This window comes from Triturus cristatus, chromosome 2_1 (genome assembly GCF_964204655.1).
Source record: "Triturus cristatus chromosome 2_1, aTriCri1.1, whole genome shotgun sequence".
In the NCBI taxonomy this organism is placed as follows: Eukaryota; Metazoa; Chordata; class Amphibia; order Caudata; family Salamandridae; genus Triturus; species Triturus cristatus.
Window position 1 is genome coordinate 264935957 of NC_140581.1, and position 23222 is coordinate 264959178.

The window sequence follows — 23222 nt, forward strand, 5'->3', positions numbered from 1 at the left end:
GGAGGAGGATCCTAGCGCGCAACCAAGATGGACGCGTAGGCACAGGGCTCCCGGGACCCTCGCGGCCTCCCACGTCTATCCTGGCTATAATCCTGTTATTCTGAAGGAATATTCCTGGTGAACCGGAGCGGAGGTGATTCCCGTTTTCGGAACTTAAATCGGACTCTGGGAACTCGACTTATCCTGTACTCCAGAAAGAGGCCTGCTCCGTGGCGCCACCCCGGACTCGGGCTGGCACTGTCCCCGAGCTCCAATCGAACAACAACGGCTCTAGGGTCTTGGGCGGGCCCGTCCCCCCCTGGTTTCACTTTCGTTTTTGACTTTCCTCTACGAGTCTGGTGGCGGGCGCTCGCAGTCGCTCTGCGTTGGGACCGATCTGTGGCGGTCGAGTGGCATTGCCAAAGGGGGCTGTCCATCAGTCAGGTGGACTCCCCAGGGTGATTGCTGTGCCTAACAGGTATACTGGATCTGCTCTCCCTGCTGAGTGATGACGACCCGGCTGGACGGTGACAAGCACAAGTCTAGAGCTCCCCGGAGGGGTAGCTACGTGCAAGCTAACAACATGGACCGCTATGCCCAGCAGAAGGGATCTCCTGGATCGAGTGGGCTTTCAGATGCAGCCAAGGAGGGCCCGTCACCCTCGACGGAATTGTCACTTCAAGATGTCATGGGTGCCATCGACGCCATGAAGACCTCGGTCGGCCAGCAATTCGACTCGCTGGCCCACAAGCTGGGCACCGTGTTGATCGATATCAACTTACTTAAGGCGGATCTGTCAAAAACTAGTGCGAAGGTCAAATCGCTCGATCTCACGTCATCAGGCCTCAAGACGGATGTCTCTGAACTGCAGACGGAGATCCGTAGTTTGCGGGCCCTCAGCGACCTCTCTGCTAAGAGACTGGAGGATTTTGAAAGCAGGGCCCGGCGGAATAACGTACGCATCATCGGTGTGCCGGAGAGGTCGGAGGATGGGCCGGTCGATCTCTTTGTGGAAGATCTAATCCTGACCAAACTAGCACCGAAAGGCCTCAGCAAATTCTTTACGGTGGAGCGGGCACACAGAGTTCCGGGGGGATGGCCGAGGCCTGGGGCCCCACCGCGACCTATCATTGCCAGGATATTCAACTTCAGGGACCGTGACGCAATCCTGCAGGCCTCCCGTGTGCTTGGCCCGATGAAATGTGACAATGCGGATATCAGTTTCTATCCTGACTTTACACAATCGGTGCAAAAACAGCGGATGGGCTTTATGACTGTCAAGCGGCGGCTGAGGGACATGGTCTTGAAGTACTCTATGCTTTTCCCGGCCAAGCTACGTATTGAACTGGAAGAACGGACTCATTTTTTCGACCGGCCCGAGGCGGCTGAGGACTGGCTTGACACTTTGCACCGTCGGCGGGGAGGAACAAGTTGCGGATGAGGGTGGTGGATCAGCGGACCAAGGGTGAACGAATGACTTGTGGTTCCTTGACAATTTTGTGTTCACCCCCGACTCGGGTTTGATGTACTGGTTTTTCTTTTCTACGACTGCATTACCCTTTCTTCATCATTGGGAGTCCGCGGGGTATCTGGTGAGGTTCTTCCTCCTCGGGGTTTTTTTTCTTTCTTTCCGTAGAGTAGGTTTATGGTGGGGCGACAGGCACACTGCGAGTTGGGGTGGCTTAATGGTCTTGTGCAGGGGTGCAGGGTGGGGGGGTGTGTAGTGGGAGTTGGGGGGGGTGGTGGTAGGGGTGTTGTTTTTGTGTGGTGTTTGTTTTATACCAGGCAATCAATGTGCTGTTTTTAGCTCTCAACGTGGGTGGGGTGTCCGTTGCTGTGGACATGGGGGGTAGGGGATTGCGCATTTTAACATGGAATGTCAATGGTTTGGGGGACCGATTGAAGCGAGGGGTGGTGCTACAGTATCTGAACCGTCTCTCTCCTGATGTGGTTCTGTTGCAGGAGACGCATTTGGTGGGACACTCATGTCATGCTATGAATAGAAAGGGCTACCGTTTGGTGGCCCACTCTGGTTTTACTACCGGCTCCAGAGGGGTAGGCATTTTGGTTCGATCCTCTCTCCCGCTGGAAATTGATGAGGTGATACACGACGACCTGGGGCGCTACGTTGTGTTGGTGGGCCGATGGGAAGGACGGACTTTGTGTTTGGTTTCAGTTTATGTCCCCCCGGGGTTGCAAACCACTACCTTTGCAGACTTGGGAGGGTTGCTGCTTGGGCTCCCGGAGGGCCTCTTGCTGGTGGGTGGTGACTTCAATTCTGTGGTGTCGGGTAGAGAGGATCGGCACCCTCCCAGAGACCTCCCCGGGGCGCACGCTTGGCTGGGTGGCTTTATCGACACTATGGGGCTTGTGGACTGTTGGAGATCAATGCATCCGGGGCTCGCCCAATTTACATTTCACTCTGGCGTCCACGGCTCCTTATCTAGATTGGACTATGTGCTGATGCCGGCCGCCCAAGCCCAAATGATCGGGGAGGTCAGGCATCTAGCCCATGGCATCTCTGATCATTCCCCGGTCCTGCTCCACTTAGATGTGGCCATGGGGGCAGAGGGGAGGGTGGCCCCGATTAATCCCTGGTATTTGCATGACCCCACAACTCGTGCCCTTTTGGTTAAGTCTCTGGACCGTTACTTTGAGGAAAATCAGGGTTCAGTCTCATCGGCCGTAACGTTGTGGGAGGCTTTCAAGGTGGTCATCCGTGGGCAGGCCCTATCCTTGATCTCCCATGCTAAGAGGCGTAAAACTGAGGAGGTGGTACGCCTGGAGTCGGACATAACTGACTTGGAAGAAGATCTCGGGCGGGGGGTCACACGGGACAAACTCCATGCCCTTTGCCTGAAACAAGCGGATTACAGGGCGTTGGTTACGGATGCTGCCAAGCTCGCTAGTAGGGAGCAACAGGGGCGCTTGTATGATGTTGGTGACAAGGCTGGAAGGTTGATTGCATGGCTGGAGAGGAGAGAGCGAGCGAGTCGTGTGGTCCCGGTGATTGTGCGTGCTGATGGTGTGAGTGTTACGGATCCGGGGGAGATTGTGAGCTGCTTTGCGGACCATTTGCGGGACGTCTACTCTCCGGTCTCGAGAGGCCAGAAGACGACTCTCGTCAATTGCTGCAAGATATTGCATTGCCGTGCCTTTCGGTCGATGATAAAGAACTGCTGGACACGGCGCTTACAAACGATGAGATAGCATCGGCGATTCGCTCGGTCCGTTCAGGAAAGGCTCTCGGCCCTAACGGCCTTCCGATCGAGCTCTACAAGCTTCGTCCAGATAGGTTGGCACCTCATCTCCGCGAGATGTTTATTGCATCCCGAGAGGCCGGCGCCCTGCCGCGTGATCAACGTCTAGCGACCATTGTGGTGCTCCATAAAGAGGGCAAGCCGCGTGATCGCTGTGCGTCTTAAAGGCCCATCTCACTCCTAAACGCTGAACCTAAGATTCTCGCTAAAGTGCTTGCTAATCGTCTGATTAAAGTCATCGGTGACCTGGTACATCCGGACCAGTCTGGTTTTATTCCGCACCGCAACACCGCGCTGAACCTGCGGCGCCTCCATGGAGTCCTCGCGAGAGTTGACTCTATTCGGGAGCCTGCCATTTTGGCGTCCCTAGATGCCACGATGGCGTTTGACACGCTGGAATGGCCGTATCTCTGGGCGGCGCTGGCTAGGTTTGGTTTTGGACCTGGATTCATTGGATGGGTGAAGTTGTTATACGTGGAACCACTGGCGCAGGTGGTGGTGAATGGTAGAGTTTCTGCCCCCTTTTTGCTTGGCAGGGGCACGCGGCAGGGTTGCCCCCTGTCCCCGCTTCTTTTTGCTCTTGCGTTGGAGCCCCTGGCGGCGTGGCTCCGGTGGGAACCCTCCATGACGGGTATTCGGTGGACACCGACGTTTGAGGATCGCGTGTCACTCTACGCAGATGATATTTTGCTCTATCTCACCTCCCCGCGGAAATCGTTGATAGTGTTATTTGATGTATTGAACTCCTTTGGTCGCAATTCAGGGCTTGTCATTAATTGGGTGAAATCCTGTGTTTATGTGCTGGTTGGCGACCCCCCTCTTCTCCCGCGTGGCTGTCCAATTCAGATTTCACATTCTGGATTCAAATATTTAGGTATCCACGTATCCCTCGATCCAGCGGTCCGTTATGCTCTGAATCTGCTGCCCCCGCTCCAGCGGCTGAGGGCCGATGTAGCTCGTTGGCGTAAGCTCCCGCTATCGCCGCTTGGCCGGGCAGCCTTATTCAAAATGATGTCTCTTCCACGCTTTCTGTATGCATTGCAGCATACGTTGGACGTGGTGCCCGCCCGATATTTTAGTGAGGTAGAGAGCTTACAGAGGCAGCTAGTTTGGTTGGGAGACCGCGCATTGCTCTCGCTAAATTGACCCTACCGTGGTATGACGGTGGCATAGCTCTCCCTGATATTAGACGATATTATTGGGCGTCCCAGTTGGTGGCGGTGAATCATGGGACATACGGCCCGGCGGTGAACCCCGCGTACGAGATGGATAAGCTACTGTTGCCGGGCAGAGATTTCAATAGGGCGCTTTACTCCACGAAGGGAAGTACTAAATTGACCGGTCCTACGAAAAATGCGGTGCGCGCCTGGCACTGCGCCACCGCTGCTACGGGATGGACGGGCAGTCTGTCTCGTGCGACTCCACTGTATGCGTCGGATGCGTTGGGAGGTTTATGGCGTTCGAAAGGCTTTGAGAAATGGGATTTGATCGGAATTAGTCGTTTGGGGGATCTTTGGACGAAGGGCGCTTTTAAATCGTTTGAAGCTCTTCAGAGGGAATATAAGCTGAGCGATCGGGAGTTCTTTTGTTATGCGCAGATGCGCCATGCGCTACTTTCCGCTTTCCCGAATCCTGCAGAGATCCCCGAAGCCTCCCCGTTGGAAGATCGTTTGCTTGATGGTTACCTGCCAGATAGTACTATTTCCCTGATCTACAAAAAACTGATTATTACTCGAGCGGACCTTCTCACACATTTGCGAGAGGTCTGGGTCGCTGATGGCCTAGAGTTGGATGACGAGGACTGGGTCGCGGCCGTAGCCTCACCGAGGGAGGTTGCTATACCGGCTCGCCTTCGATTTGTGCAGTTGAAGATACTACATAGGGTCTATGTCACCGGTCCCCGCTTGCTTCACATGGGTTACGCAAGTGATGGTCTATGTCGGCGCGGTTGTGGCTTGCTTGGTACTTTTCTTCATATTCTGTGGGAGTGCCCGAAGGTGATACGTTTCTGGACTGGTGTACATGCAGTGATGGAGGAGGTTACGGGTGTGGCGCTGCTCCCTGAGGCTCGGCGATGTGTGTTAAATGTGTGGGAGCCGACTGACTGCGATGTGGCACAAGAACGTTGGGTGACTTTGGGCAACATGATCGCTAAAAGGGACATTGCGCAGCTTTGGGGGTCCGGTCGGCCCCCCACAGTTACGAAATGGAAAGAAAACATGGATTGGTGCATGTTCCGAGAGAAGACGGTTTACGTGGCCAGGGGCAAACCTAGGGCATGGAGTAAGATGTGGGATCCCTGGAATTCCTATCGGGGGGATATCTGCGCCCCCCCCTTGGTGGTCGCACCAGACGTAACGATGTCCCCTTGACGTTGATGTTCCTGGTCGCTTTGCGGGAGTGATGATCGACTCTCTCTCTGCCCCCCCTGCCCTTTTTCATGCGAATAAATGTGTAATTGGCTGCGTTGTCGCTGTTGTTCCCCTGCCCATGAGAGAGCAAGTCCCTGTTAATGGAGTTCTTTTGCCTGGTATAAGTTTCTTTTTGTTGTTTTTATTTATGAAAAAGTTAATAAGAAACCTTTCTGTAGTATTATGTTTAGTTGTGGGCGGCTGCAGCCGTTATGCGTGCGGCTCGCTCCGGCTCATCTGACTGCTGTGTTATTGTCTTCCTCCCTTTTCTTTACATTAGCGGCCGGCCCAGGCGGTTGTAGGCCCATGGCTGTGAATATTCGATGTTTCAATAAAGGTTTAAAAAAAAAAAAAAATAATAATAATAATTTCCAAATTAATACACAACTCCTTTAAAATTTCGATAAATCCATCAACTTGTGGGTATCACAGCATACGTTTGTCTCTCAATTCCGGGAATGTGTTCAGAAATTCTGCAAGTTCACTTTTGTTCCGTGGCACATGAACATGCACTTCTCCCACCATTTCTCACAATGAGCAAGCAAAAGCTTCTCCCTCATTCTGCATATTATTTTCCTCAACTAAATCTGGTGGTTTCTTTTTCTTATCCAGTTTCCTTGCTAGGTCCGGTGGTTTCTTTTACTTCTCATGTTTTCTTATGCACTTGTCTCCTAATTTCTCAAACCCATTGCATTTAAAAATATATTTTGTTTCTGCAATGTGCAATTGCATTCCTGAAGAACTCATGGTCTTATTTGCTTCATCATCCATATGTACCCTGAAACCTTTCTGAAATGGAAAACTTCCTGAAACATTAATTTCATATTTTTGAGCCAAATCGGTCAGTCTACCATGTGTAGTTACTGCACATGTATTTGTTTCCTTACTCAGGGAAATTTATTATTTTTCCTGACACTGGTTCACATTTTCCTGATTTAAATAGCGAGGACTGTTAATTTCTTCATGCTCAAATGTTGAATTTCAAACAATAAACTGTTTCTCTTTTTCGGGGTCTGGGTTAATTTGTTCCCCCATGCTTTCTATCTTTTTAATTACTGCTGCTTCCTCAAAGCAGGTTTGAAAAATCCCATCTCCAAATATATTTATTTTATCCTGGGCTGCAGATGTTGTAAATACCATTTTCCCTCACCTTTCAGTGCTTGGACTGCCTGGGGTAATTTCTGTTCAATAATCTGTGAATTCTGAGATTCTAAAATAAAGCCTGACATATTTACCCCTTCTACAGCTGTTTGAACCTTTTGATTAGGGACCATATTAATTGGGACAGTCATAATTTGTCTAGGCACTGTATGTGCATCTACAGCTTGTAGTTTTTTCACTGAATCAGTCACATTTAAAGCAGTAACACCTGGAGGTATCACTGTCAGTGCTGAATCAACAGGTAGTGGGTCAATCTGAAATGTCTGCACATTTCTCTCATTCTGTATTTTTCTCTGTTCAACAGAAGCAGTAGCCACTGTAGTACTTACTGGTACACTATTTTCAGTATTTTTAATGGGAACCACATAAAGTGGCGGACACTCAGTTAACAATGCATCCATTATTTCTTCCCGTGAATCATTATTTATTTGAAGCTTTTTATCATCATTAATTCCCTTCTCCTGTATCTGGTGCTTTACCTTTTTATCCTCACTTGCTTTGTCTCTTGCTGTCTTTTCCCACATGCTTAAGGCCTCAAATTGTGCAGCTCTAGATGGTGTCTTTATTTCACATACCACTTCCCTTAATTTGTCAATAACTTGCAATTCAAAAGTACCATCTTTTGGAAACCTCAAAGAACCCTCTTTTTCAGTAATCTTGCACCATTGGTGAACCCACATACATGAATTTTGTCCCAAATTGGTAGACCTAAAATGCACAGGGGTTCCTTCAGGAGCATCACCAATAAAAAACGAATTTTTCACTTTACCTCCAAACAGCTTCTTTAAACCTTTAAACAATTCCATATCTGCAATATTTTAATGCAACTTATTTTCTCCAATCCTGCCACAATTGACAGTTTCAGTCTGTTTAACTCCTGCTACTGACCCCTTCTTTACAAACAGGGCTCACTACACACCCACTGTCTCGTCCAGTGCCAGTTTGGGACGCCCTTTGGGACGTCAGTTTTTCTCCTGCTACTAGCCCTCCCTTTACAAAATCTTACGGCAATCTTTTTCTTACGTTCCTTTTAATCAAAATCTGTTAGTAACAACCTAAAACATCACCATTGTCTGTTTCGCTAAACCAAAGAAATAGTTTTGACCTTTTACACAAGAATTCTGTATTTCCAGTAGGCAGCGCTTACCTCTACCCTACCTCAGAATTTTTCCGTTTCGCCGATAAAGTTGCACTTCCCTCTACTTTACTATACTAACAAGCAAAGGCTAACTGTAGGAGAGTAGGGTCTGCTTTCTATGTTCACCCCCACTTTTTGCTTTTGCTTTACTGGTTTTCGACTTAGATGTGGCTGTGGGCCTGCTAATCAGACCCACAGCCCTGCTGTTCTCTCTCTAAATTAATACTATGTACTTTAGGTGCATAACCCATTTGGATAGGATCACCTTATTGGCCCCTGTACAGTGTACCCTAGGTACCCAGGGCATAGGTGTACCCTAGGCCTACCAGGGGCTGCAGCATGTATTATGCCACCCCTGGCCTGGCCTTCCATTTTGACACAACTGGCTGATCATTCAGCTGGGGCAAGGTCGTGTAATCACCCCTTGCTTAGGTGTAGTATTCCTATACCTAACTTACATATAGACACATGTGTACCTATCAGTCACTCCTATGGCAGGGCTTGACAATCCTGGAGGCAGAGTGCTTGGTAACATGTGAGATGGTGCTCTAGCATGAGCTGAGCCTGTCTGCAGCTTTCGGAACCTTGTCCTTATAGCTGTTCTATGATATAGCCTACCATATACTCTTAAAGTGCCTTATAATCTTAGACGGTTATGGTAACTATGGTTTGGCTGTATCGAAACATGTCGTGTAAGGTGTCTAACACTGTGGAATAATACCCCCATGCCATTTCTGGACATGAGAATATTATTCCCCCCTTCTAGAGGGAAAGACATGTTAAAATCATACTTCAACTGTTAGCCTCTGACCAAAGCCTCAGCATCACAAAATGGATGCTGCTGCCACGACACAAGTCTGACCTCCTGCAGCTGGGAGTGATCCCAGCCAGGGAGGCCTGGACAATAGGTTTCCTGCTTGGGGAGGTGCTAGCACCTCCCCAGACAGCCTTTAGTGTATTGGGGCAGGGTGGGCTGAAAGGAATGAGACATGCCTGGGGCACACAAGGTGTTCCTTGCATAGTCCAGTTCAAACCGGCGCTGGGGCACTCCAGCCCCAGCTCTGGCGCGAAACTGGACAAAGGGAAGTGGGTGTAACCACCCCCTCCCAGGTCCCACCCATAAGGCGTGACCTAGCAGGTATCCCAGCCCCCCAGATTAGTATAAGAGTGGGAGTTGGGCCTCAAGACTTTAGATTATCCTGAACCTGCAAAACTGAACAGAAACTCTGGACCTTCGACATTCGACGAAAGAAGAAGACTGAAGAATCTCCCTTGTAGCCAAGGAGTGGCTACCCTGTGCAAACAGGCACCATCAAGAGACTACCCTTTGCTTTGCGACCGTTCTACGAGGAACCGACTGCAGAGCCCGACCAGAGCCTTGACTTCCAGACTTCTCCGACCCTCATCCACATCTGCAGCAGAGCTGAGATCCGTGGAGGCGACGAGCGACGTGGGACCGGCTACCTGGGAAAAGTGGCTAGTAACTTACAGCGCAGCTTCTGAGGTACCCTCGAAGTTGTGCACCGGGGATTGAGAAGCCCCAACCCCAAGCACCATCTGCACCGAAGATCAGCCCCCCCACACTCCACGAGTCCTGCGTGGGGCCCTTCAGCATTTTCCTGCTTGCCGCGTCTGTCCGGTTGCTTGCCCGCTGGCTAGTGGCCTCTGTGACGACGCACCCTGAAATCTTCTGCGCTGGTTTGGCTCCTCCAGACTGGCTCCCGCTTCTCTGCAAAGAAGAAGCACCCCAGACCTTCCTGGTCTGCACCAGAAGCAAGTCCTTCATTCTTCGTGGGTTCCGCTTGCCAAGGCTTGGTGAGTCCTAGTCCAACTTCGACGCCGCCGACAGCAAGAGCCTCCGTGGGACAGCTCGCCTCCTGGTCCTGGTCATCCTCGACGCTTCCTGGTCCTCCTGGCTGCAGCGACAAGCTTCACCTTCACCTGCAATCTTCACGACATCGCCTGGTTCCTTCCTGGTTCCACGTGGTCACTGGCTAGTGACCTTGACTCTGTCCCTTCTGCTTGCAGGTCTCTTCTCTTCTTGATCCCAGCCTTGGGATCCACCGGACACTCTTCACTGACTGCCTGTCAGCATCTTTCTTCAGGCATCCATAGGAGTCGACGACGAAAACGACGCATCTTCACCCCTATGCACCCGCAGCCTGTGGGCTAGGTAACTTGGGTACTCCGGTGCTCATCAGGATAGTGACTATCCTAGTGTCTAGTTTTCAAGTCTCAACTTCCTAGCTACTCCGGAAGTGTCCTAAATCTACCGTTTTCTAAACTGTACTATTGCTATTGACTTTTACGCATTACGCGTGAGTGTTTCCACTCTGCACACGAATCCCGTGGGCCTCCCACTTCCTAACTAACGCTAGTGTAGTGTAGCCCCAGCGATTCCCTAGGCCTAGGCCTATTCTATTTCCGTGACAGTGGTTCTTATACCACTTACTTAGTATATGGTTTGCGTGGCCCCTAGGGCCTAACTGTATTACTTACCTGTGTGACTTAATGTATGCTTAAATAAGACTGTGTTGTACTTACCTCTAATCTCATAAAGAGTGCTGAGGGTTTGTTTAGAATAAATACACTTTATTTTATATATATCTGTTGTGGTGTCCTTTCATTTGGTATTCAAGGGATTATATATGGTATCACAGCTGGCTTCACATGCCATTCAGAGTTTAGCCTAAGACTGCTCTTGTCCATGCTACCACTAGGATAGCTGGTCTATAAGGTTGACTTTACAACCAATCACCATAAGGGTATTTGGACTGATATAAGGTGTACACTATAACTAGTGACATCATACATCAGGCCAACTTCTCACATTGGTGAGCAGCGGTTGGGATCTGAGCTTGCTGTTGTAATACCATTGTAATCTTGAGATACTAAATTGAAAGATCACACAGATATTGTCTAGGTACATATAACATAGATTATTATACTTAAGTCCTACTGGACTTTGTAGTTGTAGGTTGAAGGGAGTAACACACCCTGACTACAACTACTAGAGAGGTTTAGTAGATACAACTAGTGTAGGTAGGTGCACACACCACACCCTCACTAGATCATGTCTCTGAGAGGAGATCAAGTAGATGCTCTCTCAGGAGGATCAGGTCTGCAAAAGATCCCCTCTAGATATGATACCTTAACATTCCAGGAGATGAGACACTTGTGTACCTCCAGAGGAATAAAACAGGGTGCAAACCCTACCCTCCTTCAGTTAAGACAACTCCTAGAGGAATATGATGCTCATAGGGCATCTCAGGCAGGTGCCCTAGGCACAGAGGAGGGTCTACCCACCACAGAGGAGTCAGATGGGGCTTCAGATGGAGAGGTAGACAGCCAGGGCCAAGTAGGAAGACTTAGCCAGGCTAACCTAAGTTTACATGGGAGTTTGCATGGGGTCCCCCCATACAGACCCACAAGTAGGCTTACAGAGAGAAACAGGAGGGACAGATCCCCTTCAATGGAATCCATCCACTCCCATGTCTCTAGCATCTCTAATGCTTCCTCTCACAGGGGAATGACTTCACCTGAGAGAAAGGAGCATGCAGCCAGAATGAGGGAGGCTAATCTGAGGATTCAGAGGGAAGAACTTGCCCTTGCCAAAGAGAAGCTTGCTCTGGCTAGAGAACAAAAGTTAAGTGGGTTAGAACCCACTGGTGGCAGCAACATTCCTAGAGATAGAGACAGGCACTATGATAATAGAAACCTGAGCAAGATTGTCCCTCCCTACAAGTGTGGGGATGACATCCACAAATGGATAACTGCTTTGGAGAGAGCTTGCAAAGTACAGCAGGTACCCCAAAGTCAGTGGGCAGCTATCTTGTGGCTCTCCTTCTCTGAGAAAGGAAGAGACAAGCTCCTCACAGTTAGTGATGAGGATGCAGATAATTACACTGTCCTGAAGAGTGCTCTGATTGATGGGTTTGGCCTAACCACTGAACAATACAGGTTGTTGTTCAGGGATACCCAGAAGACACAGACTCAGGACTGGACTGACTTTGTAGATTGTGCCACTAAGGCTCTGGAAGGCTGGCTAATGGGAAGTAAGGTTAAGGACTATACAGGATTGTATAATTTGATCATGAGAGAGCAAATACTTAACAACTGTCAAAACCAGCTATTGCATCAACACCTGATTGATTCTGATCTGACTTCTCCCCAAGAATTGGGAAAGAAGGCAGATAGATGGGTCAGGACTAGAGTTAAGCAGAAAAACCAGAACCAGGGCGGTGATCAGAAAAAGGCAGACCAGAAGGGTAATGAGCAGAAACAAAAAGACCAGAAGTCTTCACCAGGCCCCCAAAAGGCTCAGGGGGAGGGTGGTTCCAAAAAGGATAAAAAGAAAGATGGCCAAAAGAAACCATGGTGCAACTATTGTAAGTCCAACTCACATTGGTTTAGTGAGTGCACCAAAAAGGATAAGCCCCCAGCCACCATTGCCCCTAAGGCAACTGTACCCCCTAGTTCAGCTGTAAGTGGTGGTTCCCAGCAAAAGGGTGTAGTAGGGTTAACCCTGGGAACTGAGGAGGATTCTGGCCTAGTCAGAGTACCTACTCAGGCTGTTCTGATCTGTGATGGGGACTTAGCTTTGTCCTCTACTGTAGGCCCCAGTAACCTGGGCAAGTACAGACAGACACCTTTTATCAACCAAAGAATGGCTCAGGCCTACAGGGACACTGGAGCTAGTGTCACAATGGTGACACCTGCTTTTGTGGACCCTGGACAGATCATACTAGGTGAGAATTACCTAGTGACCAACGCTAGCAATGCCACTACCTCCCATAGTGTGGCTATTGTTAACTTCTCCTGGGGAGGGGTAACTGGCCTCAAGAAAGTTGTTGTTAGTTCAGACCTTCCTGTAGAGTGTTTACTGGGCAATGATCTTGAAACTTCAGTTTGGTCTGAAGTGGAGTATAGGACCCATGCAGAAATGCTGGGGATAGATGCACATGTCCTTGCTGTGACCAGGTCACAGGCCAAAAAGTGCAACACTGAACAAGTGCTGGATCCTGAAACTATGGACCAGTCACAACCCAAGAGAAAGAGCAGTAGGGTTAAGGCTGTGCCTTCCCCCCTGCCTCAGGTGGTGGATCAGCCCTCCCAGGAGGATGATTCTGAGAGCCCTGAAGGAACTGTCCTAGAAGAACTTGAACCTGATCAGGTTGAGTTTCTTGGGACAGGGGGACCTTCAAGGGCAGATCTGAGGCAGGCTCAATTAGACTGCCCCTCTCTTGAACCCCTCAGACAGCTGGCTGCTGCTGAGGCTGCAGGGAATGCTCAAGGTACCCATAGAGTGTATTGGGATGAAGGGCTACTGTATTCAGAGGCTAGAGACCCCAAGCCTGGTGCATTCAGGAGGTTGGTCATACCACTGAAGTTCAGAGGCTTCCTTCTAACCTTGGCCCATGATATTCCCCTTGCAGGACATTTAGGCCAGAACAAGACTTGGGACAGGCTTGTCCCTCACTTTCACTGGCCCCATATGTCAGAAGATACTAAGGAGTTTTGTCGCTCCTGTGTCACCTGCCAAGCCAGTGGCAAATCAGGTGGCACCACAAAGGCCCCCCTCATACCACTACCTGTGGTGGGGGTCCCCTTTGAAAGAGTGGGCATAGATATTGTAGGACCAATGGACCCACAAACAGCATCTGGGCACAGATTCATACTGGTGATAGTGGACCATGCCACCAGGTACCCAGAAGCAATTCCCCTGAGGACCACAACAGCTCCTGTTGTGGCAAGGGCCCTGCTTGGAGTATTCTCCAGAGTGGGCTTTCCAAAGGAGGTCATTTCTGACAGAGGTACCAACTTTATGTCAGGATACTTGACTGCAATGTGGAAGGAGTGTGGTGTTAACTATAAGTTCACCACACCCTATCACCCACAGTGCAATGGGCTTGTTGAGAGATTCAACAAGACCCTAAAGGGAATGATAAAAGGATTACCAGACAAGCTTAGGCGAAGATGGGACATCCTTTTACCCTGCCTTCTGTTTGCTTACAGAGAGGTCCCACAAAAGGGGGTTGGCTACAGCCCTTTTGAGCTTTTGTTTGGGCATCCTGTAAGAGGACCCCTGTGTTTGGTGAAGGAAGGATGGGAGAGACCTCTCAGACAACCCAAACTAGACATAGTGGATTATGTACTTGGTCTCCGCTCCAGGATGGCAGAGTATATGAAGAAGGCTTCTAAAAACCTTGAGGCAAGCCAAGAACTCCAAAAAGCTTGGCATGACCAAAAGGCTGTACTGACTGTTTACCAGCCAGGACAGAAAGTGTGGGTGTTGGAGCCAGTGGCCCCAGCAGCACTCCAAGACAAATGGTCTGGACCCCACACTATTGTTGAGAAAAAGGGAGAAGTCACCTACTTGGTGGACCTTGGGACTCCCAGAAGCCCCCACAGGGTGCTTCATGTCAACAGATTGAAGGCATATGTTGACAGGGCAGACATGGGGCTACTCATGGCTACAGATGAGGGGCAGGAGGAAGAGAGTGACCCTCTCCCAGACCTGTTGACTCAGAACCCTGATGATGGCTCAGTTGATGGTGTGGTCTTTTCTGACAGCCTCACTGTCCATCAGCAACAGGACTGCAGACAGGTTCTGCAATCCTACAGACATATGTTCTCTCTGACCCCAAGTCAGACAAACTGGTGCACCCATGAGGTGGACACTGGTGACAGTCTGCCTGTGAAGAGTAAAATCTACAGGCAACCTGACCATGTCAGAGACTGCATAAAAGTTGAGGTACAAAAGATGTTGGAGCTGGGAGTCATTGAACCTTCAGAGAGCCCCTGGGCTAGTCCTGTAGTCCTTGTGCCAAAACCTCACACCCAAGATGGTAAGAGAGAGATGAGGTTTTGCGTGGATTACAGAGGTCTCAATGCTGTCACTAGGACAGATGCCCACCCAATACCTAGGGCAGATGAGCTCATTGACAGACTGGCAGCTGCTAAGTTTTTGAGCACATTTGACCTAACAGCAGGCTACTGGCAAATCAGACTAGCTGAGAGTGCAAAGGCCAAAACTGCTTTCTCGACCCCAGGAGGACATTATCAATTTGTGGTAATGCCCTTTGGTTTGAAGAATGCACCTGCCACTTTCCAAAGGTTGGTGAATCAAGTCCTTACTGGGTTGGATGATTATTGTGCAGCTTATCTTGATGATATTGCTGTCTTTAGCTCCACCTGGGAGGATCACCTGGTCCACCTGAGGAATGTTTTAGAGGCCCTGCAGAAGGCAGGCCTCACTATCAAGGCCACTAAGTGCCAGATAGGGCAGAGCAAGGTTGTATACCTGGGCCACCTAGTTGGTGGGGGTCAGGTTCAACCACTGGAGAGCAAGATCCAGACCATAAAGGACTGGGCTCCTCCAACTACCCAGACTCAGGTCAGAGCTTTCTTGGGCCTGACTGGGTACTACAGAAAGTTTGTTAAGAACTATGGGTCCATAGTGACACCACTTAATGACTTGACCTCCAAGAAGATGCCAAAGAAAGTTCTGTGGACAGTAAGCTGTCAAAAAGCATTTGATGACCTGAAGCAGGCCATGTGCAGTGCACCTATTCTGAAAAGTCCAGACTACTCCAAAGAGTTCATTGTCCAGACAGATGCTTCTGAGTTAGGTGTGGGAGCTGTTCTTTCACAACTGAATGTAGATGGTCAAGACCAGCCCATTGCTTTTATAAGTAGAAGGCTGACCCCTAGAGAGAAACGTTGGTCAGCTATTGAGAGGGAGGCCTTTGCTGTGGTTTGGGCCCTGAAGAAGCTGAGGCCATACTTGTTTGGCACTCACTTCAAGATTCAGACAGACCATAAGCCCCTCTTGTGGCTAAATCAGATGAAGGGTGAAAATCCCAAACTTCTTAGGTGGTCCATTTCCATACAGGGGATGGACTTCACAGTGGAACATAGACCTGGGACTGACCATGCCAATGCAGATGGACTCTCCAGATATTTCCACTTAGAACATGAAGACTCAACTGGTCAAGGTTAGTTTAATGTCCCTAAGTTTGGGGGGGGGGGGTTGTGTAGGAGAGTAGGGTCTGCTTTCTATGTTCACCCCCACTTTTTGCTTTTGCTTTACTGGTTTTCGACTTAGATGTGGCTGTGGGCCTGCTAATCAGACCCACAGCCCTGCTGTTCTCTCTCTAAATTAATACTATGTACTTTAGGTGCATAACCCATTTGGATAGGATCACCTTATTGGCCCCTGTACAGTGTACCCTAGGTACCCAGGGCATAGGTGTACCCTAGGCCTACCAGGGGCTGCAGCATGTATTATGCCACCCCTGGCCTGGCCTTCCATTTTGACACAACTGGCTGATCATTCAGCTGGGGCAAGGTCGTGTAATCACCCCTTGCTTAGGTGTAGTATTCCTATACCTAACTTACATATAGACACATGTGTACCTATCAGTCACTCCTATGGCAGGGCTTGACAATCCTGGAGGCAGAGTGCTTGGTAACATGTGAGATGGTGCTCTAGCATGAGCTGAGCCTGTCTGCAGCTTTCGGAACCTTGTCCTTATAGCTGTTCTATGATATAGCCTACCATATACTCTTAAAGTGCCTTATAATCTTAGACGGTTATGGTAACTATGGTTTGGCTGTATCGAAACATGTCGTGTAAGGTGTCTAACACTGTGGAATAATACCCCCATGCCATTTCTGGACATGAGAATATTATTCCCCCCTTCTAGAGGGAAAGACATGTTAAAATCATACTTCAACTGTTAGCCTCTGACCAAAGCCTCAGCATCACAAAATGGATGCTGCTGCCACGACACAAGTTTGACCTCCTGCAGCTGGGAGTGATCCCAGCCAGGGAGGCCTGGACAATAGGTTTCCTGCTTGGGGAGGTGCTAGCACCTCCCCAGACAGCCTTTAGTGTATTGGGGCAGGGTGGGCTGAAAGGAATGAGACATGCCTGGGGCACACAAGGTGTTCCTTGCATAGTCCAGTTCAAACCGGCGCTGGGGCACTCCAGCCCCAGCTCTGGCGCGAAACTGGACAAAGGGAAGTGGGTGTAACCACCCCCTCCCAGGTCCCACCCATAAGGCGTGACCTAGCAGGTATCCCAGCCCCCCAGATTAGTATAAGAGTGGGAGTTGGGCCTCAAGACTTTAGATTATCCTGAACCTGCAAAACTGAACAGAAACTCTGGACCTTCGACATTCGACGAAAGAAGAAGACTGAAGAATCTCCCTTGTAGCCAAGGAGTGGCTACCCTGTGCAAACAGGCACCATCAAGAGACTACCCTTTGCTTTGCGACCGTTCTACGAGGAACCGACTGCAGAGCCCGACCAGAGCCTTGACTTCCAGACTTCTCCGACCCTCATCCACATCTGCAGCAGAGCTGAGATCCGTGGAGGCGACGAGCGACGTGGGACCGGCTACCTGGGAAAAGTGGCTAGTAACTTACAGCGCAGCTTCTGAGGTACCCTCGAAGTTGTGCACCGGGGATTGAGAAGCCCCAACCCCAAGCACCATCTGCACCGAAGATCAGCCCCCCCACACTCCACGAGTCCTGCGTGGGGCCCTTCAGCATTTTCCTGCTTGCCGCGTCTGTCCGGTTGCTTGCCCGCTGGCTAGTGGCCTCTGTGACGACGCACCCTGAAATCTTCTGCTCTGGTTTGGCTCCTCCAGACTGGCTCCCGCTTCTCTGCAAAGAAGAAGCACCCCAGACCTTCCTGGTCTGCACCAGAAGCAAGTCCTTCGTTCTTCGTGGGTTCCGCTTGCCAAGGCTTGGTGAGTCCTAGTCCAACTTCGACGCCGCCGACAGCAAGAGCCTCCATGGGACAGCTCGCCTCCTGGTCCTGGTCGTCCTCGACGCTTCCTGGTCCTCCTGGCTGCAGCGACAAGCTTCACCTTCACCTGCAATCTTCACGACATCGCCTGGTTCCTTCCTGGTTCCACGTGGTCACTGGCTAGTGACCTTGACTCTGTCCCTTCTGCTTGCAGGTCTCTTCTCTTCTTGATCCCAGCCTTGGGATCCACCGGACACTCTTCACTGACTGCCTGTCAGCATCTTTCTTCAGGCATCCATAGGAGTCGACGACAAAAACGACGCATCTTCACCCCAATGCACCCGCAGCCTGTGGGCTAGGTAACTTGGGTACTCCGGTGCTCATCAGGATAGTGACTATCCTAGTGTCTAGTTTTCAAGTCTCAACTTCCTAGCTACTCCGGAAGTGTCCTAAATCTACCGTTTTCTAAACTGTACTATTGCTATTGACTTTTACGCATTACGCGTGAGTGTTTCCACTCTGCACACGAATCCCGTGGGCCTCCCACTTCCTAACTAACGCTAGTGTAGTGTAGCCCCAGCGATTCCCTAGGCCTAGGCCTATTCTATTTCCGTGACAGTGGTTCTTATACCACTTACTTAGTATATGGTTTGCGTGGCCCCTAGGGCCTAACTGTATTACTTACCTGTGTGACTTAATGTATGCTTAAATAAGACTGTGTTGTACTTACCTCTAATCTCATAAAGAGTGCTGAGGGTTTGCTTAGAATAAATACACTTTATTTTATATATATCTGTTGTGGTGTCCTTTCATTTGGTATTCAAGGGATTATATATGGTATCACAGCTGGCTTCACATGCCATTCAGAGTTTAGCCTAAGACTGCTCTTGTCCATGCTACCACTAGGATAGCTGGTCTATAAGGTTGACTTTACAACCAATCACCATAAGGGTATTTGGACTGATATAAGGTGTACACTATAACTAGTGACATCATACATCAGGCCAACTTCTCACACTAACCATTTCTCTGGGGATTAAACACATGAGGAGACTACAATGCTCCTGAGAATTAAGGCCAGATTTTCACGAGAACACCGAGTGCTATTTCACTTACACACATTCACATGGAAAATGTAGTCCATTTGCACAAGAATTCTGTATTTCCAGTAGGCAGCGCTTACCTCTACCCTACCACAGAATTATTCAGTTTCGCCGGTAAAGTAGCACTTCCCTCTACCCTACCCTTCTTACAAGCTTAGGGGAGACCTGTTACCTTTCCAGGGATAAGAGTAATCAGAGCTCACAATCGGCTCCTGTTCTTAAGGCTGAAATTTCACAGGTGGCCTTCGCTATCCATACACCACTTTCACACGGAAAATATCCCTAAAGATAACACACGACGATGTTACCAACTTAAAACCAGACAATGGGCTGTGCGACTTCACTTGCCACACATTTTTCCCCGTCTACGTACAGGGCAACCAGACAATACACCGTGCGACTTCACTTGCCAGACGTTTTTCCCCATGTACCTACAGGGCATCCAACTTCCTACGTCCCGGAAGTCTTCAAAAACAACATAAAACGCAACACGACTCAACATAAAGTGTTAGACATAAATCAATAATCAATAAATCTGTCCTATGAAATTACAAATTTAATCAATAAAACAAAATGAAAAACATCAAGTAAAAATTAGCAAAATTTCATACACAGTCAAAACCCTTAGTATTTTTAAACACTACAAAAACATACCTGCAAGCACATTAACATTTCACAACCCTATTAATACTCACACCACTCCAGCAATCTCTTTCTTGCATCACCTTTCCAGTACTGCTTTGCCAGTCTTCAGGTTCTGAGCACAGGAATCAGGACTTTATCTAACTTGGGCAATTATTTTCTAGCGCTAGTGAAGTAAGGGGAATCGAGAAGACTTCGTTGCTTGTAAGTTTCTTTATTTCGTGAAATGCAACACACCCACAACCAGGTGCCGGCGCCGCATACAAGGATCTCCGACAACTGAATAACGTTGTCAGAATCCTGGCATGTGACGTTCGGCTCCCGAACATGGAACAACACTTGTATAATTACATGTCACGCAACCAGCATCCTCTAGCCACACTATAGACACGAGGACGCTCGAGGATGCCACCACGAGCACATATTACAACTTCTCCCTCCCCACAAGGAACTAAACACAAATCAAAACTTAAACAACAATATAGAATCCATTGCAGCATAAAAGTACATGAATACAATATAACAAAGGCTACAAGAGGCTATAACTTTCAACGTCAAGACAAAATATAGTCATTCAATTTTGTGGGTAATCTCCTACAACGAACCCCCAATTCTGAAGAAGAAACACTTGCATCGGAGTTTGTAACAACGGAGTGATCGTCCACACAATGTTCCAAACTAGGAAGAATAACAGGAGAATGGATGGAAGAACTTCTAACATCAGAAGGCAAATCATGTAGTAAATGAACCCAATCAGACTCCTCTAATTCTTGACTGGATAGTTTACGTAATGAATCAGCTTGAGAATCAGAAAGATGAACCAATGATCTTTTATTCCACCACCCTCTACGACCAAGTCCCGCTCGTCGCCAGATGAAGTAAGGGGAATCAAGAAGACTTTGTTGCTTGTAAGTTTCTTTATTTCGTAAAATGCAACACACCCACAACCAGGTGCCGGCGCCGCATACCAGGATCTCCGACAACTGCCAGAATCCTGGCATGTGACGTTCGGCTACCGAACATGGAACAGCACTTGTATAATTACATGTCACGCAACCAGCATCCTCTAGCCACACTATAGACACGAGGACGCTCGAGGATGCCACCACGAGCACATATTACAGCTAGGCATTAAACTAACTATGCTCCTTTTGGTGATGGCACTAACCATCCTCTGCTGCCAACAACTGATCCAGCGGTAATCTCCTGGTAATTTCCCTATTCAAAACCTCATTGTCTATTGTTTACCGCTGTAAAGGGTGAAATGATGGACCTTTTGATGACCGTGTTTCACCAAACAGGAGACTTTACATAAATATGAAAATTAAATGCAAACAATATTTAAGGCAATAATGAGAGTGGTGAGTTATTTTAAAGGGTTTTATTTTAAGTCAAAAGTTAAGGTTCTCTGACGTTTTATTCATTAGTCAAATATCAATCAGGTTACAGAATTGAAAAATAGGAAAAATAGCATTAATACAGAACATATTACAGTCTGCATACAAGCATCACACATAGGAAGGGAAATGTGGCACAAATTGTCAGTCAAAACTCTTAAAGAGTTTCTAAGAAAAAGAGTAAGTCTTACAAGGTTAATCAATAATTAATAATGGCAGAAATCTCCCATAAAGAGAAATAAATGCATAGGAAAAATACATATTTTCAAAAGCAGTTAGTTAATGCATGACATTTAAAGTTTAGCACCTAAAATCTAAATCTGTTCTGATCCTTTCAACTCTTTCTCTCTGCCTCGCTGTGCTAGTCTTTGTCTCTGTCTCGGGCTGCAAAATAGCCCCCACAGATACAGCCCCTCCTTCCTTCTCCTCCCCGTCTCTGTGTCCAGCACATCAACTGGGCCTGGCCCTCAGAAAAAAATGAGCAAAAAGAGGCACTTGTACGCCATATTTCAAGCAAAAGTTCACGTGCTCGGTCCTCATAGCTGATTCAATCAGAACTTCAAGACACATCATCTCCCCATGGGCTGACTGGATACGTCATTAATCAGGCGTGTTCCTGTTAAAATTTTAGTCTTGTGATTTAGGAAAAAAAATGTATGCTCTTCACTCCACGTTTAAACAGGCTACAAACATATGCAACATAGTGAAGGTCGAAGAGACGGAAATAGGAGGGCGTGATTTATTAACAAAGCCCTTTCATTGAAAGTTGGTAGCAAAGAGGAGCACATTCCATTCTAATGTTCAAGGGCAAAACTGCAGTAAGCTGAGTCCACTAAAGCAAACTGAAATCACCTGGTTTTCTACACTGTTAAACACAATTCAGCACATTTCTACTCTTGCAAAAATACATGATGCCATTTTGAAAGTAAAAATACATTTTCTAAATTAATGTGCATTCTATAGTGAGATTACATATTGATTAATCACATATAAACATGGCTGTTCAACTAATTGAGCATGTTTTCACATGAAAGCACCTCCAAACTGAAGCATTCTGATCAGGCCTTATGTTTTCATCTTGCTTGCACCACAATCTACGTGCCATTTTAGAAATCATGTCTGCAGCCTATTGTCATATAATAATGCATACATTTTATAGGTGAAATCTGTGCTCCATCATTTTCACCATCAAGGTATGACATAACAGTGAATGTGGTGGCTTGGAATTTCTTTAGGGATCCTAGATGCAAGAACATTTGTCCTGGGGTACTTATGTGGTGATCAGTGCTGGATTTGTTTTGGCTGTAATAGATAAATGTTCCTGAAGGGTTGTGGCAGGTAGGGGTCTGATGGTGACCCTACAGGCTACTAGCTGAGGCCAGATTATGATATTCTGACGATAAAAATGTGCTTCAATGAAGCAAGTGCTCAATATCTGTTGATCAATAGTTGTCATCTTTGTCTTGCCCTTGAAGGCTCTGGGGGCTGAGTGGCTGATGTTTTGTTGATGAACTGAAGTTCTAACTTCTTAGCTTATGTCATAAAGGGATCTGTGATGGTGTTTCAGAATCATTACACTGACAAGTTTTTGCCATGTTGCACTCCATTGTGTGGGATTCTGTGAAGATCATCTTAAGTTTCCTAGTGCTGAAATTGGTCTTGGAGATCCAGTTCGAATAATGCAGTCTTCTTGCACCTGTGAGTATGGATTTGTAAATCCTGTTGAATTGCTGGAGGCAAACTTTGTTGAGCACGTTTCTGCATTTCTTCCATTGACATTGAAGTGCAGCTATTTGTAATGTTTACCTTTTTTTATTCCACCATTTCTCCCTGGTGTTTTATGTCATTGTTTAGGATGACAGAATGTTTTATGAAGGATGAGTTTGTTGAAAGCTTTGGAGAACTAATTATACAGCTGGTTGCCATCTTCAATTTAAGGCAATGGAGAAAGTTGAGAGTCGAGTTTCAACAGGGCAAATTTGTTCCAGGTTCTGTAAATGATTCATGTTGGTGTGATAGTAGTGTTTGGTTTTGATGGGAGCTTGAAAAGGAAAGGATGCCTATTGGTATTGGTGGTAGTGCTCCAGAACGTAAGTTTGTTCTCTGTGAATGCTAGCAAGGTATAGAGACAGAGAGGTCTCTAGGTACTTAGGAATGCACACAAGAAAGTAGAGGTGGGTGCACAGGTGGACCAGCATACATTTGCAATCTGTCAAGCATGTCTTCAGTGTTGCTGTGCTGTAATGATTCTATTAAGATCATATTCTTCCTCAGGCAGTTGTGTATGTGTATTATGTACCTCGGTGGGATTGTATTGTGAACTCTTAGTGGAATGTCATCTCCACTCTGTGTTTTTAAGAGTAGGTGTGGTGTTG

The 23222-nt window shown here is 48.0% G+C and overlaps 1 protein-coding gene across 1 annotated transcript in view; it reads left to right on the forward strand.

Moving 5' to 3' along the window:
- SPEF2 (sperm flagellar and cilia associated 2) overlaps positions 1-23222 on the forward strand; it is a 1083747-nt gene that overhangs the window by 98805 nt on the left and 961720 nt on the right. The window lies entirely within an intron of this gene.